The sequence below is a fragment of the Schistocerca cancellata genome, chromosome 6 (assembly GCF_023864275.1).
Source record: "Schistocerca cancellata isolate TAMUIC-IGC-003103 chromosome 6, iqSchCanc2.1, whole genome shotgun sequence".
NCBI lineage: Eukaryota > Metazoa > Arthropoda > Insecta > Orthoptera > Acrididae > Schistocerca > Schistocerca cancellata.
In genome coordinates this window covers 595,959,192-595,985,510 of record NC_064631.1, presented here as the reverse complement: position 1 = coordinate 595,985,510, position 26,319 = coordinate 595,959,192, and the positions used below count along the sequence as shown (strand labels likewise).

Here is a 26,319-nt window from a genome sequence, read left to right as displayed (position 1 = left end):
GTACTGAGAAGTCTCAAGAGAGCAGACGATCTGTATCAACTGATTCAGCTACAATGACCGCGAATGATCGCAGTCACTCCAGCGCAGAGTGCTTCCAGGAGAGAGAATTTGCCTTTTGCTGTTCTTTTAATAGTGCAGTCAGACCAATGAACTTCTTAGACTAATTACCTTTATACAATTTGGTTCCATAATATATCCTATTTCATGCATAGTGTCCTGGAAGGAATGGTCAAAATTCAGAGTGTGACACGAACGTTTATTCGAAGCATAAACTTGCAGCAACCATGACCACTAAAATGCCTACTTTAAGAACTACGAGGATGGTTTAACAAAACTGGTAAATCTCCATGAAAGAACAGAACATTTTTGTTGCGCCTTCGTGGTTGGTAAGCTTGATTATTCCAAGGATCGTATATAGAATTTCAAAATTGTACAGTTCTTTGTTGACAGCCTTCTAAATAGGTCAGTGTGTCGACTGCGACTGAAAATGGCGTAAGCCGAGTTTCGTGCTGGTATTAAACATTTTCATTAGAACGTTGGACTGCGGCACGCATCCACACAGACTTGGATGAAGTTCGCGCGGGATTTACACCCTCACTGAAGACCATTTACTTCTGGATTAGTGAATTTAAACGTGATCGGTCGAGCACCGAAGAGGAAGCGCGCTTCGGCCGCCAAAGGAAATCATTGACAGAACCCATGATTAGTTAGTGCAAGAGCACAGAATAAAAGTTCATGACATTGCTGAGACTGAGGGGTCTCAACTGAGCGAGTGCATATATCGTACACGAAGAACTAGCTGTGTAGAAGCTGTATACGAGGTGGGTGCCGCGACAGCTCACAGTCGACCATAACTGCATCATTTCAACGCATTGTCTTTTTTCACCGATTTGTGACTATCCTGGATCCGTCATTACACACCAGAGCCTAACGGCAGTCAAAGCCATGAAATGATTCAAATGGCTCTGAGCACTATGGGACTTAACATGCGAGGTCATCAATCCCCTAGAACTTAGGACTATTTAAACCTGACTAACCCAAGGACATCACACACATCCATGCCCGAGGCAGGATTCGAACCTGCGACCGTAGCGATCGTGCGGTTCCAGACTGAAGCGCCTAGAACCGCTCGGCCACACCGGCCGGCTAAAACCATGAACAAAGGCTGGCAAAGATCATTTTGTCAGCTGGCAAGGTGACAGTCACTGTTTCTTTGGGAATCCCAAGGAATTATCCTCATAGATTACTAGGAAAATGGCAGAACTATAACCATACCCTATTGCGCTTCATTGTTGGACCATTTGAAATTTGTAGTGTCTGAAAAAAGATGAAGATTTTCTGGCAAAAAAGCGCTCTCATCAGAATAAAGGACAATTCCACACACCAATGATAACAACGGCGAAAGTGCATGAATTAAGCTTTGAAACGGTTCCTCATCCACCCTATTCGCCAGATTTAGCCCCAAGAGGCTTTTGCCTGTTCCCTAACTTGTAACTTTGACTCGGTGGGAAGAAATTTTCAACATATGAGGAAGTGATAGTTGCAGTGAAAAAGTATTTTGAAGTATCTGACAGAAGATATTTTTGCGACGGAATGAAAAAGCTGAAGGGTCGCTGGACCTCCTTCAGCTACGCTGAGAAGTAAGGTTAGTTGTTTTCGAAACCAACCTTTTTTTTTTCTTTGCTTTTTTACCAGATTTATCAAAGCGCCTTCCTATGAGCACTTCTTCATTTTCGATATTCTGAAACAAATCTTTTCTACTGCAACCTCTCTGCTTTCCATATTTTGGGAGAAAACCAAAGCCGGCCGGAGTGACCGTGCGGTTCTAAGCACTACAGTCTGGAACCGCGTGACCGCTACGGTCGCAGGTTCGAATCCTGCCTCGGGCATGTATGTGTGTGATGTCCTTAGGTTAGTTAGGTTTAAGTAGTTCTAAGTTCTAGGGGACTGATGACCTCAGAGGTTAAGTCCCGTAGTGCTCAGAGCCATTTGAACCATTTGAGAAAACCAAGAAAAAATATCCTAGCAAACATGGGCATACCTTATGAGCTACGAGCACTTGTTCAGTAAAAGAGATGTGTTTCACAGTATCAACGATGAAAAAGAGCTCATAAAACTTAAGGGCCGCGTGGGATTAGCCGAGCGGTCTAAGGCGCTGCAGTCATGGACTGTGCGGCTGGTCCCTGCGGAGGTTCGAATCCTCCCTCGGGCATGGGTGTGTGTGTGTTTGTCCTTAGGATAATTTAGTTTAAGTAGTGTGTAAGTTTAGGGACTGATGACCTTAGCAGTTAAGTCCCATAAGATTTGACACACACACACAAAACTTAAGGTATGCACTTTATAGGCCTTTTTACTCGACATTTTTTCTTGTTTTGTTCAATACCATCACCTCTCAAAATATGGAAAGCAAAAAGCTTGCGGTAGGAGAGATTTCTTTCACAGTATCGAAGATGAAAAGTGCTCGTAGCTTTTAAGATATTCATTTCAGATTCCATGTTTGCCAGACTATTTTGCTTCGAACGATCGTTCCTGTCATATCTCTGATTGCTGACCATTCCTCCTGGGACACCCTGTATTTGTAACGAAGTGAGACAAATGTCCTGTTCGTGCCACTAGAGGCCCCCACCGCGACGCTGGCTGACAGTTGTCGGCTCCAGGGACGGCGGCGCCCTCGCCGCGAGGCGCGCCGAACCCCGTGGGTGGCGGCGTGACGTCACCAGGTACTCGGCCAATGGCGGCGCGGCGGCTGGCAGCCACCTGAGGGTCCGGCCGCGGCGAGGCGCGTCCAGTCTGCCGCGAAGCGAAGCGAAGGAAGTTCTCCAGGTGGGACTGGAGAGCAGTCAGTCGCTGCCGCCCCCCAGCAGTCGGCAACAGTCCGCCACCAGCCGCCGCCCCCTGGCTATGGAGAGTGCCGCACCGCGAACTGGATAACCCGTTCGACAGCAGAGCAACCTCCGCGACAGCGCAAGCGCCGGCAGACCCGAGGTAGGTGTGCCTTTCGTTTGTCTCTCGCCTCGCCGTCCGTCTGCTGAGAACAATGCTACGGCGGCGATACACAGCCCGCGCCGTAAAACGCGCTCTCTACGGCCGCTTCGGCATTTATTGCCCTGTGAATGTGCGTGTTCCCCTTCCGCTGCGAGAGCTGAGGCAATCCTCGTCTCGGCCTCGTGCAGTGCTTGTGAAGTGCTCTGAAAACTCTCGAAGGCGTACTTACGGTTCTCTGCAGCAAACACGTCGCCGAATCACGACAGACCCCGTCTACGGCCGGATCATTACTGTCCCGGAACAGCTGGGAAGACATCAGCTGATCGTGACAGCCGCGACGCGCGCAGATTTACAAGTTGTGTGGCGCGTGGGCGGGAAACTGTTTCTGCCTGCAGTGCGTGCAGTCTTTTACCGACTACCTGAAGAGAAGTAGCAGTGATTTTTGGTGTGCCGTACTGACATTCTGTGGCAATGGACTCCAGTTCGACAGTCTCAGAATTCCCGTTACAGTTTGATATACATGCAACACAGACACTCAGTTTTGTCGACCAGATGGCGTAGATCGAGTTCAGACGTACGGCGACCTCGACTTTACTTTCTGTCTAATATTAGCTGCACGGTTTAGAGCTATTACGAGCCAAACACAATCGACCCTGAAGCATAGTACAATCTTTATAGTTCAACTGAATGCTGTTGTATTACCGAAGATTAATTTCAAAGATTAATTTCTTCATCTACAGGTGGAGATTTTCTTATTTCTCGCGGGATATACAGCGGCGTATGTGACTTCCTTCTTCTACTCGATGACAACAGTTAATTTTATTTAGAATATAACAATATTTGAAATTTAATTTGTCATATCGATGTAAAGTGACATTAAAGTAGATCAAATGCCAAATGATGGTGAAAGAAAAGAGAAATGTTTACTATTAACAATATAAAAAAACTCGTATAAAAAGAAAAGAACGTGTTCTGTTGTTACCGAAGACAATGATCCCGTGTAAACTGTTACACTTCACTACACCAGAAAGAAGATCTGTGGGCGGAGTGTTGGAAGCGTAACCTGCTGTCGCATTACAAATCTCGCATGTATGAATAGCAATCATAAAAAGTAGAAGGTTCAGAATGTTGCCACGAAAGTGTCCAACTATCGCATTCGAGAGCTGTTTATACTTATTTGTTACACATTGAAAACAAATCTACGATAGACAAAGTTGTATCCACGCTAGTTTATCTGCAAGCCTCGTGTTCCTTAGTCTCGCAAATTGAGCGGAAAAGAACGGAAATCATAACAGGTTTACGCAACACTAAATTTCTAGGCTTCACTTATAGTTTTATAGTTTTTTTTTTTTTTTTGCTTGCCCTTTCTGTAATTCAAGATCATTGGTGCGGTTTCACCCGATTAAAAATAGATCAATCCAGATACGCACGTAAGGTAGCCAACTGACATCTGGGCCTTTCCATCTTTTGAGATATCATCGCAGAGTAAACATTATCGCTTCATTTGTTCTTCGCATTGCCCTTATGACAGTACAGGCATTGATGCTTAGATGTTCGGTATATTGACTGCTGCATTTCCTGTACGGAGCTATTTTTCTGTGTAGAAAGGAAAATTAAGGTTTTACGAGCCGTCGACGGCGAGGTAATTAGGCACTGAATATAAACTGCGATTGGGCGATAATCTGAAATATATTTGATCGTGTCCTTTACAAATAAACCATCACAGCATTCGCCTGTAATGACTTAGGGGAACCGTATAAAAACTGCATCTGGATGGCCGAAATGTGGTCGGAACACTGCTACATCGGAACGCGGATCCAACGGTTTTACCACTGCGCCACCTCGATCGGCTTCTTAGCTACTTAACTAGTTAGCTCCATGTCACCACGTAAATCACATTCACGATAAACGTTATGATGTGGAACCTGTTAGATGAACAAAATATTGCAGAGCCAGTATATATATGTATGCTGGCCATTTACAGGCTTGTAATAGACTAAATTAGTTCCATTCAAGATGTCCTCTTTGGCATAGAAGGGGTGGTCACGTAGAATCAGTTTTAGTCTACATTTGAAAACACTTCTCTTGTGTGTCAGACATATTTTCTTAGGCATATTATCAAAGAGTTTTATAGCATTGCACTCCTCTCTGTTTCAAAGTCAGATTAACTAGAGGGAAGTGTAGGTCATTTTCCTTCTAATGTTTTTATCGTGACTATATTCTGAAATTGCAGTCAATGTTGACTACAAATTTAATGAGTGAGTAAATGTACAGCGAAATTGTACGAGTAGTAGTTACTATTTACAGTTGTTTAAAAAGATGCCTGCAAGATGTACGTGTGCAAACTGCATATATAATTCTAATTACTTGCTTGAGGTACGGAACAAGAATAGACGTAAATCTACAGCCATGTACCTACGTTGTGTGTGAGGAAATTAAGCAACAGAGCTACTTCTTTTACGCACGTTGTATGTCTGTGATGACAAATCTTATCTCAAGGCAATCTCTTCAAAGAGTTCGTAATTATCAGGTGTTGTTAGCCAGCAGAGGGGGAGCAGGTTTCCACGGTAATGTTACAGCAGTTGGTTAGGCAGCACAGTAGTCAACGGCAGCGACGTCTCGGAGCTGTGTGTCTGTAGTCCTCAGGCTTTCCTGCCGGTGAAAGTCAATACGTCCGGCCGCCGAGCGGCGAAAGTCCGGGGGAACCGGGCTGCGTCCGGAATACGGCCGCCTCGTACAGCACAGCATAACCTAGCATGGCACAGCATCGAAACATAGCCGGTGTGCACGTCAAGCATGCAGTGGAGACAACAATTTTTGATCTGAAGCTATATATGTTACAATGGACTTGGTCGATATCACTTACTGTCTTACGAGTTTCATTACATTTTCTATATCACTTTCTAGTGACGCCGAAAATAGCTTGGAACGAAGCAACCCTCTGACGTCTTCAAGTGATCTCTATGTCATATGTCTACCGCAAGAAGGAGGCATGCTATCGAAACAGATGGTACCAAACTATTTTAGGTATTTTTTTAAATTTATTTAGCGTTACAGCTTACAGAGTTATAGTTAACAAGTGCATACATTATACAGATAAAGTTGAGATAAGCATTTCCCTTCATAGATGCACATCCAAAGACAGCAGCCAGTTGATTGCTGCAGGTGTTGCGTGTGCAAAAGTCTTTCCAGTGATTCGTGAATTTTATCTTTGGGAAATCGTGTAATATGCGGTCCAGTGTTTGTTCCGATGTTCCCGTAGTCACATTAGTCATCATCGGCGATTCCCAATTTATGTGATGTTGCTTTGGTAACGGTGTGACTTAGTTAACTGAGTTCCATATGTTTCGTGGTCGGTTCGCTGCCCAGGGTTAGATGGTTACAAAGCGTGAGTAATTTTGATAAAATATCTGAACCCTAACAACAGATCAGCCAATGGCAGTTCGTAGCTTTCCGCTTTTCAATAGTGCCAATGGATAGCTTGTTCCAATTACACACATCAAAAAGTTTTTGCTTCACCCCGGTTCCCAGAACTCCTGAAAACAGACGTTGACTGTGGGTATTGTATCACAGACACAGTCCCTTTGAATATTCAGATATGTTACTAAACCCGCCCAAAGATGTAAACAATAAGAGCAGCGCCTATTAGACGGAGGGAGTCCGACAGCCGATCAGTTCCAGTCATTCCACCAGGAAGGAGGTACACGGCTCATGTTGTCTGTAGTTCGACCATGCCTAGACGGTCAATACCGCGGTTCGATCGCGTCCGCATTGTTACTTTGTGCCAGGAAGGACTCTCAACAAGGGAAGTGTTTAGGCGTTTCGGAGTGAACCAAAGCGATGTTGTTCGGACATGTAGGAGATACAGAGAGACAGGAACTGTCGATGACATGCCTTGCTCAGGCCGCCCAAGGGCTACTATTGCAGTGGTTGACCGTTACCTACGGATTATGGCTCGGAGGAACCCTGACAGTAACGCCACCCATGTTGAATAATGCTTTTCGTGCAGCCGCAGGACGTCGTGTTACGACTCAAACTGTGCGAATTAGGCTGCATGATGCGCAACTTCATTCCCGGCGTCCATGGTGAGGTCCATCTTTGCAAAAAAATGGTTCAAATGGCTCTCAGCACTATGGGACTTAACATCTTAGGTCATCAGTCCCCTAGAACTTAGAACTACTTAAACTTAACTAACCTAAGGACATCACACAACACCCAGCCATCACGAGGCAGAGAAAATCCCTGACCCCGCCGGGAATCGAACCCGGGAACCCGGGCGTGGGAAGCGAGAACGCTACCGCACGACCACGAGATGCGGGCCCATCTTTGCAACCACGACACTATGCAGCGCGGTACAGATGGGCCCAACAACATGCCGAATGGACCGCTCCGGATTGGTATCACGTTCTCTTCACAGATAAGTTTCGCATATGCCTTCAACCACACTATCGTCGGAAACGTGTTTAGAGGCAACCCGGTCAGGCTGAACGCTTTAGACACAGTGTCCAGCGAGTGCAGCAAGGTGGAGGTTCCCTGCTGTTTTTGGGGTGGCATTATGTGGGGCCGATGTACACCGCTGGTGGTCATGGAAAGCGCCATAACGGCTGTACTATACGTGAATGCCATCCTCCGACCGATAGTGCAACCATATTGGGAGCATATTGGCGAGGCATTCGTCTTCATGGACTACAATTCGCGCCCCCATCGTGCTCATCTTGTGAATGACTTCCTTCAGGATAACGACATCGCTTGACTAGAGTGGCCAGCATGTTCTCCAGACATGAACTCTATCGAACATGGCTGGGATAATTGAAAAGGGCTGTTTATGGACGACGTGATCCACCAACCACTCTGAGGGATCTACGCCAAACCGCAGTTGAGGAGTGGGACAGTCTGGACCAGCAGTGCCTTGATGAACTTGTGGACAGTATGCTACGACGAATACAGGCATTAGTGCAAGGGGACGTGCTACTGGGTGTTAGAGGTACCGGTGTGTACAGCAGTCTGGACCACCAGCTCTGAAGGTCTCTCTGTATGGTGGTACAACATGCAATGTGTGGTTTTCATGAACAATAAAAAGGGCGGAAATGATGTTTATGTTGATCTCTATCCCGATTTTCTGTACAGGTTCCGGAACTCTCGGAACCGAGGTGATGCAAAACATTTTTTGATGTGTATATAGGCCAGCCGCGGTGGCCGAGCGGTTCTAGGCGCTTCAGTCCGGAATCACGCGACTGCTACGGTCGCAGGTTCGAATCCTGCCTCGGGCATAGATGTATGTGATGTCCTTAGATTAGTTATGTTTAAGTAGTTATACGTTCTAGGGGACTGATGATCTCAGATGTTAAGTCCCATAGTGCTCAGAGCCTTTTGAGCCATTTGATGTGTGTATATAGTAATGCGTTCTAGGAAAAAAGAAGAACCAACGCACCACGATCGAATTATTTGAAGGGAACGGAAAGGGATAGATATGATGTACATGTACAGACAAACAAATGATTACAATTTTAGAAAAATTGGATGGTTTATTCAAGAGAAAGAGCTTCACAAACTGACGAAGTCACTAACACGTTGGCCCACCTTGGGCCCTTTTTCAAGCAGTTATTCGGCTTGGCATTGATTGATAGTGTTGTTGGATGTCCCATTGAGGACTATCGTGCCAGATCCTGTCCAACTGACGCGTTAGATCGTCAAAATACCAAGCTGGTTGTGGAGCCCTGCCCGTAATGCTTCAAACATTCTAAACAGGGTAGAGATCCGGCGACTATGCTGGCCAACGCGGGGTGTGGCAAGCACGAAAACAACCAGTAGAAACTCCCGCCGTGTACGGGTGGGGATTATCTTCCTGAAATGTAAGGCCGTCCGGAGTGGCCATGCGGTTCTAGGCGCTACAGTCTGGAGCCGAGCGACCGCTACGGTCGCAGGTTCGAATCCTGCCTCGGGCATGGATGTGTGTGATGTCCTTAGATTAGTTAGGTTTAAGTAGTTCTAAGTTCTAGGCGACTGATGACCTCAGAAGTTAAGTCGCATAGTGCTCAGAGCAATTTGAAATGATAGGCCAGGCTGGCTTGCCATATAAAGAGCAACAAAACGATGTGTATAGTATCGTCGACATAGCCCTGTGCTGGAAGGCTGGTGCGGGTGACAACCAAGTGGGTCTGTTGTGGAAAGAAATGGCACCCCCAGACTATCACATCTGGTTGAAGGGCCATATGGCGAGCGACATTCAGGCTTGTATCCCAATGCTGTCCAGGACGTCTCCAGACAGGTCTTCACTGACAATGGGGGTTCAGTTGGAAGCAGGACTCATCACTGAAGACAATCCTAATCCAGTCAATGAGATTCCAGGCCGAGGACTTGTCTGGAAACGACCCGGACAGCAGTGGGATGTAGCCTGCTATACTACCCGACAACCAGCACTGACTGTGTGGGCTACCATTTCATTTCATAGCAGGACCCCTTTGGTTGTCATCTGCGGCACCCTTACAGCACCTCGGCAAGTCGACGATATTCTACGCCCCGGTTTGTTGCCTTTTATGGCAAGCCATCCTCAGCTTACATCTCAGCAAGATCATCCCTGCCTGCACACAGCGCGAGTTTCTACTGCTTGTCCTCCGGCTTACCAAACCCTGCCTTGGCCAACAAAGTCACCAGATCTCTACCCTATTGAGAACATTTGGAGCTTTATGGGCAAGGCTCTCCGACCAGCTCGGTATTTTGGCAATCTAACCCTTAATTTAATTGAATAAAGATTTCTTTAAAAAAAAAAAAAAATCTAACCCTCCAGTTGGACAGAATTTGGCACGATAGCCACCAGGAGGATAGTCAACAACTCTACCAATCAAAGACAAGTCGAATAACTTCTTGCATAAGGGTCAGAGGTGGACAAACACGTTATTGACTTAATTTGTGAAGCTCTTTCTCTTCAATAAATCATCCAATTTTTTTCTGTAACTGAAATTTATTTGTCTGTACATGTACATCACATCTAACCATTTTCCGTCCAATTCGGATAATTCCTTCGTGGCGAGTCTATTTTTTTTGTCTTACAGTGTCATTAAGCAACGACCACAGAAAGCTCTGTTTCACAGTCTTAACTCGTATTAGCTGTCGACGATTAGGTCATTAGAGACGGAGCACAAGTTTGCATTGAGGAAGAATGGGGAAGAAATTAGGTCATTAGAGACGGAGCACAAGTTTGCATTGAGGAAGAATGGGGAAGAAAATGGACCGTGATCTATTCTGTGAACCATGCAAGCATTTGCCTTAAGTTGTTTAGAGAAACCTCGTATAATCTAAATCTAGATTGAGTGCAGTGTCGGAGTGCAGTGTCTTAACCATCGACTCATCTCGGTCGACAGGTCGAATGAATATTTGAATCCCGTGCCAGATGTGAATCCATTGTCTTAAGTAGTACTGTAGATAGAGAAGCCGACCGTCTGGTGGAAAAGTTACGACGTATGGTCGTCTGTGTGTTTGTCGAGGAGAGTAAGCCATTGGCGGAGTCAGATGTCTTTTACCACCGTGTCATTAACACGTGTGACAGTAATTCATCACAGATATCTTCTCTGGAAAGGGAAGACGAAAAGACGATCTCATTCACAGCTCTTCTGGATGTCAACAATTGCTACAATTGAGATAAACAGGAATGTAGAGATTTTCTTTACAGGAACCGTCCTATTTATTTCATCTGCCCGCCTTAAGGGAGTACGTTTACAAAATACAATCATTCACAAACTCCACAATTTTGGAGGTACATTACTGAAATGTTCTGCTTGTACTGACTATTTTTCAGAATATTAACTAAAAAAATTTTTTTTTAATTTTTAAGTTTTCTGACCCCATGATTCACAAAGGTACCATTTTCTCAGAAATATTCCAAAAATTCTCTTGTAAATTTTGCAGTGTAACCTCAGTATGTATAGCAACAATGCACAGAAGCACTGTATTACATTAATATTTAATGAATTTGTAAATTTAATTATTTTTTAACTGAAAAAGTATGCATAGATTTTTGTACTCTACCTTTTGGCATACAGGAATTATATTAAAATTTCCCCGTGCATGTATTATGTTTTTATACATACTGCATAGGGCATGCCAAAAATCATGACTCTATCTTTCCTGGTTTCTGAGAAAAACGTACTTGAATAATGAAAACGGTAATTCTGAGAAAACGCTCTTTGAAGTGAAACTTACGTTTTCCTTGCCATTCCCTGTATCAAAAGGCTCCAGAACTGTACTGAGTGTCCTCCTTTTCTTCGAGACTTCTCTTATGGCGTCTTTTTTTCTGTCTTGTATACTTTACAAGATCTTCCATGGATTTCTCAGCTGCAGAGGTGCGCTGTGTATCAGTTCTCTTCAAGATTCTCGAGTGAATGCTCCGGCCTTGAAACTGCAAGACATTTACCCTCTCTGAATTGGAACCATTAAATAAAATAACAGCTTCATAAACTGCAATTTTAACTACCGCGGCTGAGCAAAATGCTTTGGGGCAACGTATCCATATAAGAGCGATTAAAGACACAATATAACTCTGAGTTTTTCCATGAATACACTTCTTGAGAATCTCGAGGTTGGACAGATACCCGATTGTTGGCTCTATGGGGTTCAGAATTGGTTCAGGAAAACTTTCCTTGTGAGTGTAAGGCATACTAACCCTCCGGGCCTGTATATAACGACGTCAAGTAATGGGGCACGGATTATGTACGGGGTGTTCATCTGCAGATAAGATATGAAAATAGCGAGCCTATAATTTAATAAAGCATGCACACGTTTCTTGCATATCTTTGTAAACACTGTCCGTTGTCGTGGCATGATTAAAAAACAGAAAAAATACAATGACAAGGTTATTCAAATAATGACAATCTGTAAACAAACTTTATGATTGTCTGTTGTTTCCAAGGACACTATCCAACCGTCATAGATGACATACAAAACAAGTAGTAATTTTGCTTGACAGAAGAACTCAGAAACTCGGTTTATGTGACTAATACGAAAACTAATAGTGAAGAGTCTGTTATCGATCGAAGTGGCGCAACGGTTAGTTCACTGGACTAGCATTGGGAGGAGGACGGTTCAAATTCCAGTCCGGCCGCCATCCATGTTTAGGTTTTCCGTGATTTCCCCAAATCACTCCACGCAAATGTCGGGATAGTTCCTTTCAAAAGGGCATGGCCGATTTCCTTCCACATTCTTTCGTAATCCGAGCTTCCTCTCCGTCTCTAATAATCTCACTGTCGGCGAGACACTAAAATCTAACCTCCTTTTCTTCATTTGAAGAGTCTCTTCACCATGTGGTCGTAGCAGGATTAACACGTTGGGCACTTAATTTTTTTATGGCACTTACTATGTGATTTGGGATATGAAACTTCAAGAATATATTGTCACTGAGTTGTACTAAAGAATGAAAAATAAAACGAAAAATGACATTTTAACCAACATCATTCTCTAATGTTTGCATAAGTAGTCTCTACATAAGTATGACGTTCTACTTTTCCTGCATACTACATCCAAGTATTACAACTAGGTATTATTGGCGCTGTATTCAATAAACTACGTGCCAAAATATGTAATATAAGATTCTCGCTTACAAAATGTAATGTACTATTCCAAATACTAATAAAAAAATCCCAAATGAAACCTTGTTAAAGAGTTCGTTTATTACGTGCGTGTTTGTGTCATTTGTTTCGTTCAGAGCCGTAAATACACACCTTTTTGGGTATTGGACATACTTCATTTTGAACAGAAAATTACAACTTTCGCTTATAGAATCCCGTCGTGCAAAGATAGCAAAATGAAGTTACTGGCTGTGAAGCACGCTGCCTGCATATTGTAAGAATGTTGCTAAAGTAGTGTTGCAGAAAATATACAAAATTGTATAGTATGGCAATTAAATAGCGCTTCCATATCAAACTAACTAATAGGGACAGGAGTGGGGGACTTTTGTGTTTACACATCGACATCTCAAAATAATTATTTCTATTTTTCCTAGAGACATGACATAATACACAAGAAAATAAATTTTTGGCGAATAGTTAACTACTTAGAATGCCGCAGGATCCTTACAGTTTTGCATTTCAGCTAGAATCGACCAGCAGCATGACACCACATGGATGACTGATTAACATGAACTTGCTAAGACGAAATAATGGTGAAGAGTTATTGGCCGGTAGACCTTGTCTGGAGTTGTTCTGCCGGCTGCTGCAAGTCTTTCTATTGGACTCCACTTCGGCGATTTGCACATCGACGAAAATGAGATAAAGTATTTAAAAGAACGCAGACACCCAATCACCGAGAGAAGCAAATTTCTAACCGAGTCGCGAATCGAACCCGGGCAACATTTGATTTGGAAATAACAGGTTTCTTATTTATAAAAGATTAACTTATCTCTAGATACCAGTATTCGGGTGTTCACCTGGTACCCTCAGCGGAATCTAGAGGACCGCTAGACACCTAGCGCAACGCACTGCTTTAGTATGTCGTAAAGATAGCTATCGGTCCAGTGGAAAATCCTATCTTGATGTAGTTACTACAGCTGAAAGCTTTGGTTGAAAATTTCGTTGTAGCCTGGCGGATACTACAAACGGGAGCAAAGCTAAACGGTTTAAATGTCACGCACGTACATGTGATAGCCCACTAAGCACATCTTTTCTTCTTTACGGTTATCGTGCTTTACATTGCACCTCTTTCGCCTTTTTTAGTCGAGTTTGTCTAGTAATTTGTTCCCAAATCATTTGTTATCTCGGAATCGTCCAGCGAGATACAGCACGTGTGTTGTGAGCTGTAGAAGGAACATAACGAACTGACGGACAGGGTGGGCAAGTCTGTGGGTGTTTGCTGATGATGCTGTGGTGTACGGGAAGGTGTCGGTGAGTGACTGTATGAGGATGCAATCTGACTTGGACAGGATTTCTAGTTGGTGTGATGAATGGCAGCTTCCTCTAAAGGTGGAAAAATCGTAAGTCAATGCATATGAGTAGGAAAAACAATCCTGCAACGTTCGACTATAGCATTGGTAATGTAGTACTTGATATAGTCATGTCTATTAAGTATCTAGGAGTAGCGATATGAGCTGGAACGATCACGTAAGTACGGTAGTAGGAAAGGCGAATGGTCGACTGCGGTTTACTGGCAGAATTTTGGGGAAGTGTGGTTCATCTGAAAAGAAGACCGCTTATAGCATATTAGTGCGACCCTTTCTTGGGTACTGCTCGATTGTTTTGGACCTCCACCAGGTCGGATTAATGGAAGACATCGAAGCAATTCAGAAGCATGGTGCTATATCTGTTACCGGTAGGTTCAGTCAGCACACAAGTATTACGGAGATGCTTCGCGAACTCAAATGGGAATCCCTGCGGGGAAGACGATGTTCTTTTCGCCAGGCTCTGTAGAGAACCAGCATTTGAGGCTCTCTGAAGAACGATTCTACTGTCGCCGACTTACATTCCGCGTAAGGACTACGAAGGTAACATAGGAGAATTAGAGCTCCTACAGAAACGTATAGGCAGTCGTTTTTCCGTTGCTCCATTTGCGAGTGAAATAGGAAAGGAATGACCAGTGGTGGTACAAGGTACCCTCTGCCACGCACCATGCTCCACAGCAGAGTATGGAATGCAGATGTAGACATAGATGCAAATGGCGAATGACGTGCCTATATTTCGCTCGTATCTTAGGCAATCTTGTTCTTCTGCTAATGTCCCGTGTTTACATGGTCCTGTCGAGAGACGAAAGCGCAAATGTCTTCCCAGCCTAACGGTGCGCCCCAGTAAAGGATTGCGGGCGCCCTGTTGGCCCAGTTCGCTGCACACTTGACGGATGTCTAATTTTTACATGATATATTAAATGATCATAGTGACTATGTAGTAATAACGAGGAATTACTTCGATGTTAGACTCAAATTCGGATAATCTGTGCGAGCTGTTCGTTAGTGCGAAGTTATGCGCGCCCTTCTGATATGCGCTCATGACAAGAACACAGTGAGAATTTCGCTGAACATGTATTTAAATATATTAGCTTAACATTAATGGTAAAAGCTAATGCAATTTGCTACTACCACTTTACACGATCCATACTCCTTATAAAACAATTACTGCGATGATATTTAAATTACATTCTTGTATTCACGTGAAAATAGGTAGCTCATTTTAAGGCGTTTTATGTGCACGTTAAATCACCACTGCACGTATGTAGTACCTTATCCGAAGTTGCATTCCTAACATAAATGTTTCAATATGAACACGTATTGCCTGAAAAGGAACGTATTTCAGTTAGAAGAATACATTTAAAAGATTTGAATAAAGTGTCTAAATTAATCAGCCAATTTTATAAGCATATAACGAGCCATTGCGAGTAAGGTCTTGTGTCAACGATACAGTTTGTATTAGTGAATGATTGCTATGATTACTACAGTCATATCGTTCGGTTAGGGTAAATGATTTGTGAAAAAAATTAAAAATGTGGGCTCCTGCTGAAGATAACTGTCTAGAACAAAAAGTATAAGAGAGAGTAAAAAAGTTTCCATTTGAGTGCGTTTCTGCAGCGTATACGTAACGTTCTGTAACTCCCGTGGGGGTATATAAGCACTGACATGTAAGCATGGGACTAGTGTGGCATTCGCATGTTTCCAACCTGCGTGCGGCAAGTGCGGAAACATGAGCAATGGCGCCGTTATTACCAAATACGTCTAATCAGAATCAACGTGCTGTTATTCTTTTCTTGGCTGCCGAAGGATAAACGCCGAAAGACACCCGTTGTAGAATGAAGACAGTATACGGGGCAGCACGTCTGTCGCAAACCAGCTGCGACAAGGGGTGCTGGATGATAACGCACGTCCCCATATCGCAAATGCCGTAAATCAGAAGTTACGTCAACTTCAGTGGGAGACACTCGAGATCCAGCCCTATAGTCCTGATCTCGGAAGCAGTGAGTTTTCCTGGAACATTTCAGTTCCACATGGGGAAAACGTGCGACCTGGATTTGCAGCGCCAAGTTCCAGAGGTACAGTACTATGATACTTTAAATGAAAGGTGTAACAAAATGAAGCGTTAGCATAGCGGGCTGCAGCTGTTTCTTGGCGTACAGAACGCAGTGGGGAGCCAAAGATGTTGTGGGACCGCTAACCGGGACGATGCACGTGCGGGCAGCGGCGACGTGCCTTCCACGCGGCTCTGCGTGATTGTTCAGTCAGATGTGCACAATTAGCTGCTGCTCTGTAAGCTGCCGCAGCCATCCGCCAACGCTGGCACGGAAAAATGACTTCCGTACTCCTTCTTGCGCATCCTTATTTATTTCTTCTGCTGGAAGCCTTGTAACCTGGTCGTAAAGCATAACGCGCCACGTGTTGGCTTGCGAGACAGGGAGGTCTGCCAGATCCGGATCGGTCTGCCAGATCCGATAATGAGAGTGAGTAGGCACGCCGGCCTGCCTCTGTGTGGATTTTAGGTGGTTACTCACGCTTGTTTAGGCAAATGCTAAGCTGGTTCCCATCTTCCACCTCAGTTAATATCATACACAACCTGTTAGATCACGATAACAGATCTTAGACTCCTACACGAAGACAAGCTCTCTGCATTGGCCAATTGGTCATTTTTGTAATATACACTCCTGGAAATTGAAATAAGAACACCGTGAATTCATTGTCCCAGGAAGGGGAAACTTTATTGACACATTCCTGGGGTCAGATACATCACATGATCACACTGACAGAACCACAGGCACATAGACACAGGCAACAGAGCATGCACAATGTCGGCACTAGTACAGTGTATATCCACCTTTCGCAGCAATGCAGGCTGCTATTCTCCCATGGAGACGATCGTAGAGATGCTGGATGTAGTCCTGTGGAACGGCTTGCCATGCCATTTCCACCTGGCGCCTCAGTTGGACCAGCGTTCGTGCTGGACGTGCAGACCGCGTGAGACGACGCTTCATCCAGTCCCAAACATGCTCAATGGGGGACAGATCCGGAGATCTTGCTGGCCAGGGTAGTTGACTTACACCTTCTAGAGGACGTTGGGTGGCACGGGATACATGCGGACGTGCATTGTCCTGTTGGAACAGCAAGTTCCCTTGCCGGTCTAGGAATGGTAGAACGATGGGTTCGATGACGGTTTGGATGTACCGTGCACTATTCAGTGTCCCCTCGACGATCACCAGTGGTGTACGGCCAGTGTAGGAGATCGCTCCCCACACCATGATGCCGGGTGTTGGCCCTGTGTGCCTCGGTCGTATGCAGTCCTGATTGTGGCGCTCACCTGCACGGCGCCAAACACGCATACGACCATCATTGGTACCAAGGCAGAAGCGACTCTCATCACTGAAGACGACACGTCTCCATTCGTCCCTCCATTCACGCCTGTCGCGACACCACTGGAGGCGGGCTGCACGATGTTGGGGCGTGAGCGGAAGACGGCCTAACGGTGTGCGGGACCGTAGCCCAGCTTCATGGAGACGGTTGCGAATGGTCCTCGCCGATACCCCAGGAGCAACAGTGTCCCTAATTTGCTGGGAAGTGGCGGTGCGGTCCCCTACGGCACTGCGTAGGATCCTACGGTCTTGGCGTGCATCCGTGCGTCGCTGCGGTCCGGTCCCAGGTCGACGGGCACGTGCACCTTCCGCCGACCACTGGCGACAACATCGATGTACTGTGGAGACCTCACGCCCCACGTGTTGAGCAATTCGGCGGTACGTCCACCCGGCCTCCCGCATGCCCACTATACACCCTCGCTCAAAGTCCGTCAACTGCACATACGGTTCACGTCCACGCTGTCGCGGCATGCTACCAGTGTTAAAGACTGCGATGGAGCTCCGTATGCCACGGCAAACTGGCTGACACTGACGGCGGCGGTGCACAAATGCTGCGCAGCTAGCGCCATTCGACGGCCAACACCGCGGTTCCTGGTGTGTCCGCTGTGCCGTGCGTGTGATCATTGCTTGTACAGCCCTCTCGCAGTGTCCGGAGCAAGTATGGTGGGTCTGACACACCGGTGTCAATGTGTTAGTTTTTCCATTTCCAGGAGTGTATACGGCTTGCACGCTCATAAATAAAACTGTCACGACACGATTGTCTCTTCTTCGATCCATCTGATTCTCTTCCCTCTGTGTTACTAGCACTTACAAAAAGATAAAGAAAAGCTAATAAATACGTCACCCGGAAATCTGGAAACCGAATATCTTCGTTGAAAGAATATGGCCGGTAGACGACACTCAGAGGTAGCTCATTGACCGATGTATCGTAGCTGTAGCGACTTCATTGCTAATTTTGTAATCCAAAGGGAGGTAACAGTCGCTTTTCGTTGCCGTTGCTCGTCTGAGGGGGCCGGCCACACTCATCGCTCTGCTACAATTCTTCTAGCATTCAGAAACCATTTTAACGCGGAATAGCACAGCCGTCATCGAGCAAAGTGGTCGAATGCTGAGGCACTGGACCCGGAGGCTGCGGGGGTAGGGGTGGTGGGGTTGGGGGGCTTGGAGGGGGGGAGGGTCTGGGAAAAAATTCATATCCCCGTCCCGTCATCCAGATTTAGGCTTTCCACATTTTCCCTAAACTGGTTAATACAAATGGCTCCTTTGTAAAGGACTCGGCCGATTTCCTTCCCTGTCCTCCTCCAATCCATTTTTGTGCTCCGTCTCCAATGACCTTCTCGTCGGGGGAGCATCAAACCCTAGTCTTCCTTCCTTCACTCGCGTCAGGTTTAGAGAATTGTAAACACTGAATGTCAAATCACGGTCTGTAAAGTAAATTTTGGTGTTTATCCTGCTTCACTAAGGCAATCTAGTTTGCTCATTTCTGATGTATCTCACTCAGATCGACATATACGTTCCATTTGAGAAATTATTGAACCACTAGCATATTTTGCTAACAGTTATAAAGGGATATTTAATTAGTATCTACAGTCGTGAACAGAATAAAATCCTTCTTTCTGACTTACACCTACTTGCCTACAGCAATATTCAACCTTGTGGATTTACGAGTAATAAAACAAAGATACCAAGCCCACTATCCGTAAATGATGAGGTCCTCAAAGACAGTGCTTTGACAAAGCCACTATCCGTTAATGATTCTCACAGATGACGCTTTAGCATAGCCACTATCTGTCAAAGATGAGACCCTCATATATGGAGCTTCAGCAAAGCCATTATCCAGCAACGACGAGGTCCTCACAGACAGACCTTAAAAGTCACTACCTGTCAACAATGAGGTCCTCACATATGGAGCTTCAGCAAACCCACTACCTGTCAACGATGAGGGCCTCACAGACAAAGCTTTAGTAAAGCCACTACCTGTCAACGATGACATCCTGAAAGACGGTGCTTTAGCAAAGCCACTGCTCTTCAATGATGGGCTCCTCACAGCTGGATCTTCAGCATATTTAGACAAGTGTCAGACAGGATATCAGTCGTTGCTTGTGAGCACTATTCCAGACTGAAATATTGTACCTTAGAAAAACCACAGAGCTATAAAATCGTCATTTCCAGACGGGGATTAAAATTCTGCTCCTTTCACACTCCTGTCGAATGCCTCGTCACTGCTCAAGACGTAGAAAAATGTTTCACACGAACGGCTTTCCCGAAATACTTACCAGTTTGAGTGTAGCATATGAAACGATTTACGTATCCGTAAAAAGTACGAAAACTCCGAATCTTTTGTGATTTTATATTCGAGATTATTTTTGGATAACCATAAAGGGCGGTCAGAAAGCTTCAGTTCGAAAGCCGTACAGTCCAGAGCCAGTACGCCAATCGAGCGATATTGCCGGGAGCCTTGAGGCAATCATTCCAGCGACGCACAAATCCGTAACTTCCTGCTGCAAATCCTCGTCCGACACGAGTCGTCGACACTTGAAGGCCTTTTTTAAACGACCGAAGGCGTGATGGAGGCAGCGATCTCCTCTTGTGTCTCAGCACACGTGCTTGATCGGAACCTTGACGACGAGTATGCCTGCCCTTAAGTTCCTATGCGGTCCGACACTGGTCCATTGTCACATCCGAATCTGGATACTGAACGACTCGAAAAGCAGCCCAAATGAAGGCCTACAATGAGGCCCTTTTCAGCCTCTGCCAGTTGCTGATAACGTTGCCTCATACGAGTACGTGGCATCTGCGTGTTCTTCACAGTGATGATTGAACACCCGACGCCCTTCACGCCCCTTATACGTATATCCTACCAGGCCCAGTAACGACACTCACTAACAGCACCAATGCACTCTGGTGGCTGTCCTACCTGTCGCAGAGAACTGCGACACTCATCACCACGTGGCTGGTCACGAAGATGGTTAAAGCATGTTCGAATAGCGCATATTGTGTCTTAAAGTATGTTAGAATAATGCTTATTGTGTCTTCATATTTCCAGTCAACAAGTCTGAACACTTCGTTTTGATGATATGGAATCTGTTTGTACGACTCTTTCAATTGAGTGTTCCACAAATTTGGTTCAAATGGCTCTGAGCACTATGGGACTTAACATCTATGGTCATCAGTCCCCTAGAACTTAGAACTACTTAAACCTAACTAACCTAAGGACAGCACACAACACCCAGCCATCACGAGGCAGAGAAAATCCCTGACCCCGCCGGGAATCGAACCCGGGAACCCGGGCGTGGGAAGCGAGAACGCTACCGCACGACCACGAGATGCGGGCACAAATTTGGTGAAGTGTAATGAAAGCTGTTACACTGACACAAGTTTTTTTGAATCAATGTACTAATTGTCAACAGAATCTTGTTCAGACTACGTTGAAATCAAATGAAACACTTCCCCAAAAATCAGGCATTCCAGTCGAAATGGTAATTCATATACTTTGCTAAGTTCTATGATTTATTTAATGAGTTGCGAATGGTTCTTTATACCAGTACTATAGATTAGACCTTTTTATTCCCATATCATACCACTGTTTGATTCAAATCCAACGCTTTTTCTACGCAGTTGGTTATATTTTTAGTGAATATCTCGTACGTTATGGAGAAACATGTTTGTAGCTTTGTGTGTCTGCCCGTCTCCTTTCTGCTGAAGTACAGTAGCTGGAGTACTGTTTCGGTTTCGGAGCATCGTCTTTCTCCGTAGACATCGTACAAACAACGTCGCAGATTAGTTTCTTATTAGGTTTTCTACAATCTCAACAGTTTCTGTTACAGGCGCTTCTCCATTCTTCATATCGCGAATGGCTCTGCACCTCATCTGTAATTATCTTTCGAACGTCTTGATCTTCCTTAATAATAATATGCGTTTCTGATGACACCACATTCATTTTATGAACGCTTAGAGATATAGAAACGAGGTTTTCGGCGAATGATAGTATGTAAAACGACACATAATTTTGTTGCTCTTAATTTTAGTGTCGACCAAGATACTAAAGCAAGTAGTGCTTTTGAAATGGAACGATAAACTTTTTCATAGACTTTATAAAGCCCTTGAAAAGACGAGCACGGTGACATACCGGCGTTCAAACTTTTCGCAAAAATATCCGTTAAACACGCTCAAATTAAAAGGCGAGACAAACTGATTATTGTGATGTAAACACTGTGAAGGGAGCTCTCGTACCAGTCTCTATCGTTACACACAGCAAGAACACAGCCCTGCGCTACTAAGGCAAAAAAAAAGTATTTCCTATTGACCCTCTTGATACGACACTGATAGGGACAGCTACAATTGTTACAAAAGGAACTAGCCACGCGGTCTATGGCCCCTTGCCACCGTTCACGTGGCTCCCTCCGTCGGAGGTTCGAGTCCTTCCTTGGGCAAGGGTGCGTGTGTTGTCCTTAGCGTAAGTTAGTTTAAGTTAGATTAAGTTGTGTGTGAGCCAAGGGACCGATGACCCCCGCAGTTCGGTCCCACAGGAACTTACCATAATTTTTTTCCAAAAGGCACTACATACTAACTTCAAGCGTAGGAACTTAGGGAAACTATTACAAATGTGTATAGTTTTTGTGGAAATAAGTAAATAGTCGAAAGGCTTGATATAGCAGTGGATCCTGGCAGGAGAGCGCCACAGGGCCGTGCTTAACCCATAAAAGCCAATTCCGGTCACCTATACTTTTAGCTTTTGCACATTGCTCGTATAGTTTTATGAAAAGTCGTAAAGCAAATATTGGAAAGCTTTATACCACTGCATCATCTCTACAAAACCTCTCGAAAGCCATTGAAAGGTGTTCCTTTAAAAATAATTATTTAAATAAATACCTTTTTAATATAACACATTTTAAAATGGACTAAAAAGTATAAAGTAATTTCTCCCAACCCCATACAGATAGACCTGAAAACTTGTGCTTGTGATCTTTTTAATAGCTATGGCAGTACACGGATAGTTCACCTGAGTCACTAACAGTTTTATTAAACTGCAAATGATATGAACTGCTGCGTGATTTTTCTCAACGCCAGCTACTCTCTATGCTACTTAGTATTATTCAGTCCATGTGCCCCAGTTTTTTCTTTTAATTTTACAACTATTGTCATAACTATTAAAAATTCAAAAGCACAACTTTTCAGGAGTGTCTTCATAGTGTTAGGACTCTGTGTGGCTCTAGCATACATTATTTTATGAATTTTAGTCCATTTTAAAAACATGTTATATTAAAAAGTTTTTTATTTTCTTCTTCTTTCGTTTCACCCTCTTTGGGGTACGCTGGATCAATCATTTCTTTGTGCGTTGTTCTTTTCTTAGGGCCCAGTATTTCTTCATTCTTTCTGATCTTCTTCTCCTCTCTTCTTCCGAGATGAAGGATTTGGACTTTTGTGTGGATTTGTCTTGGAACCTTATGTTTTCATCTTTAGTAATTAATTTAGCAGTTCGATCAATAAATGAATTTTCTGAAATATTTGATTCCACTAGGTCTTTCTCAGTTTCTTTAAACCAGTTGGGCTTCGTTTTTCGGTTACGGAAGAAGTCAAAGATTTGTTTAGTTAATCTGTTGGAATTCATTCTGAGAAGATGACCATAAAAATTTATTCTCCTTTTTCGCATAGAATCTGAAAGTTTTTCAATTTTCTTGTAGAGAGTTTCATTTTTTATGTATATAATCTTATTGTTTTGAAATTTTGGCCCAATGATTTTTCTTAAAATTTTTCTTTCCTTTACCTCAAGTTTCTCCGTTTGGCCTTTGAAATTCATGTTAAGTGTTTCTGCTGCGTACAGTGCTTCTGGCTTAATCACTGTCTTGTAATGTGTAATTTTGGACCTCCATGAAAGGGATTTTTTGTTGTATGTATTTTTTGTTAGTTGAAAGGCCAATTCAAGTTTATTTTTTCTGTATTCCATTGCTTTGCTTTCCCCAGCATTCCAACTAATCCATTCTCAGAGATATTTGAATTCTTTTACTACTTCAATCTTCTGTTCTTGAACTTTGAGGTATTTACATGAGTGCTTGATGTTTGTCAATATCTTAGTTTTTTTCAGAGGAGATGTGAAGACCAATTTTAGCTGCTTGTTTCTTTAGTTCAAGGATTTGCCCCCGTGCTTCTTCCATTGTTTCAGCAAACAGGGCCATATCATCTGCAAAATCAATGCAATTTACTTTAAGGTTCTTCTTTTTGCAACCCAGGCTTATACCACTCTTAATATTTGTGTTCCATTCTCTGACTACTTTCTCAAGCGCACAATTGAACAGCAACGGTGAGAGCCCATCGCCCTGTCGCACTCCCGTTTTTATTTCAAAGGGTTCCGATAGTTCGCCCATAAATTTAACTTTCGAAAATGTATTTGTAAGGGTCGTTTTTATAATATTAGTTGTTTTCTTATCCAACCCATTTCTTCCAGGACTGATAACAGAGATTCTCTATCAATCGAATCATATGCTTTTTTGAAATCAATGAAGGAGATTACGTATGTCTTTGCCCTTGATTTTTGGTATGCCATAATGTTTTTGAGGTTTAGTATTTGTTCCGAACATGATCTACCCTTTCTAAAACCTCCCTGGTATTCCCCGATTTGCGGATCCAATTGCGGCTCTGCCCTGTCCAAAAGGACTTTAGAAAGAATCTTGTACGTTATATCCAGCAGTGATATTCCTCTGTAATTGTTGGGGGTCTGTCTTCAAACCTTTCTTGTGGATAAGGTGGATGAGAGCTGTTCTCCATTCTGCGGGGATCTCTTCTTCTTTCCAGATTTGATCGAAAACACACTTATGGATGTAACTGCATTTTTGTCAGCCTTTTTCCATAGTTCGGCCACTATTTGATTTTCTCCGGACGCCTTGTTGTTTTTAAGTTCTGAAATGACCTTCTGTAGTTCTTCAGTAGTCGGTGGTTCTGAATCCGGCTTCTCACGGTTGTTTGGGATGGATTCAAATTTTTCAAAGATGTGTTCACAATTCAAGAGTTTCTCAAAGTAGCCTGCTAGTATTTTTCAGTTTTCCGTGTTGTTGTGAGCGATGGTCCCATTTACATCTTGAAATTGGAGGGTGGGTGCTTTGTATCTTGATAACCTTTGTTTGAAAGTTCTGTAAAAGCTCCTTGTGTTGTTTTTAGCAAATTCTTCATTAATTTGGAGGAGAGTTTTGTTTTCATGTGTCTTCTTAATCCTTTTTATATTTTTTTCTACCAGTTTTCTAACTGTAATGAAATTCAGTCTATTTTCTTCTGTTTTCCGTGATTGCCAATTTTGCCATGCCTGTTTTCTTGTTTCGATGAGGGCATCACATTCCAGCGACCACCAGGCATGTTTTTTACTTTTTTTGTTAGGTGCTATCCGTTCAGCTGTAGTAATGAGGTTTTCCTTGATATCCCCCCAGCTTTGTGTCTGAATGGTTTCTGTTGCTTTTGTGAATACATCTGACTTTAATATCTTTTCTGTGCTATACTTCCGACCCTTAATTTGTTTCATGCTGCGTTTCCTGTTTGGGATGACTTTGAACTTAATTTTAGAAAGGTAATGGTCTGAATCCAAGTTTTGAATCCAAGTTTGCTCCCCTGAGTACCCTAACGTTCATGATTTCTTTGCTAGAAATCTTCTTGATTGCCACATGATCAAGTTGGAAGTCCCCAAGGCTAGGATTTGGGGATACCCATGTCTTTTGTCTTCGTGGTAGTTTCTTGAAAGCTGTGGATTTAAGAATTAAATTGTGTGCTTGGCAAAGTTCTATTAGTCTCACACCATTTCTGTTTGTTCTCTTGTGTGCAGGATAGTTTCCAACTATTTTCTTATATCTTTTTTCTTTACCAATCTGTGCATTAAAATCTTCAAGAAGAATGATGATGTTTTTGTCTGGAATTTTCTGAATAATGTCATCTAGACGATTCCAATAGGCCTCCACTTTTTCTTTGTTTTTCCTGTTATCCTCTTTTATAGAGGCATGTGCATTGATTTTTATTTATATAATTATTTTCTGTTTTTTATACCTGTGTATATATCGATTCCACTATTTTGAAGAGATTACAAAAGAGACATTTAGTAAATGTCAGGCTTACTTCAGTTTCTCTTCGTCTGATTCAGCTAATATGTTGCTTCCTCCTACCTATATCTCGCGAAAAGTCCGTGAAGGTAAAAATGAGAGAGACTCGAGCTCACACGGGAGCTTAGCAGTAATCGTTGTTACCACGAACACGGAATGGGGGAAGCAGCAGTGCAACACGAAACACCCTCTGCCACACACCAGACAAGAAAGCGAGTTAATGTTGCGTTGTCATCCAGTTCTGAGCTTTGTTGAAAGTTTCAAGTTTCTGGTTCGTCGGGAAGTTAGTTTGAAATCAGTTGTGAAATTTGTACCGAACGGACAAACAGACAAGTAAGCGACTCAAAGAACGCACGTTAAGAACCATACTTCCTTCAGTATTTCGGTTCAGAGGATTAATCATACAGTACTACGCGCTCGTCTTGTTCTGTCGCTTGTTGAAAGACGTTTGTATACAGGTAGGCAGACCGTTGTACCAGAAGAACGGTATGCCGTTGGCACAGGTCCACGAAAAGGCGAGAAGTGACGCAAGAGGCGCACCCTCTGCGTCCCGCTGGGAGACGTGTCCGGGAGGTGATACGGGGTGCCGCTATGGTGTTTATGGTGTGGCGGGGCGTCCGTGTAGCGGCCCCGCCCCTGCCATATCCCCGCTATCTGCGACACGCGCGCATCTGTCGCTTTACAACAGCGCTGACCAATTTGGCGCTCGGCCGCTCGCCTAATCTACGCCACTGCAGCCGGTTGCGTCTGCGATAACGGCAGCTTCCATCCGGGCCTATCTGCCGTCAGCACGCTACGTGCTCGTGTAAGAAATTAAAATCTGTCAGGTCTGGGGCAGTGGTGCAACAACGTTAGCGTGCACGCCCTCTTCCTCTTACGGACGTTTCTTGCGTACTAGCTGACCCGACAGATGTTGTCCTATTCAAATTTCAACAAATACGTTTGCGAT

The 26,319-nt window shown here is 44.0% G+C and overlaps 1 protein-coding gene across 2 annotated transcripts in view; it reads left to right on the top strand.

Moving 5' to 3' along the window:
* Positions 1-2,779: 2,779 nt before the first annotated feature.
* The window catches only part of LOC126190966 (chitin synthase chs-2), a 336,208-nt gene continuing 312,668 nt past the window's right edge, over positions 2,780-26,319 (top strand). For both annotated transcript variants that reach the window (XM_049931630.1, XM_049931629.1), the window contains exon 1: positions 2,780-2,985. The gene's annotated coding sequence lies outside the window, so the exon portion shown is untranslated. The remainder of the gene's footprint in view (positions 2,986-26,319) is intronic.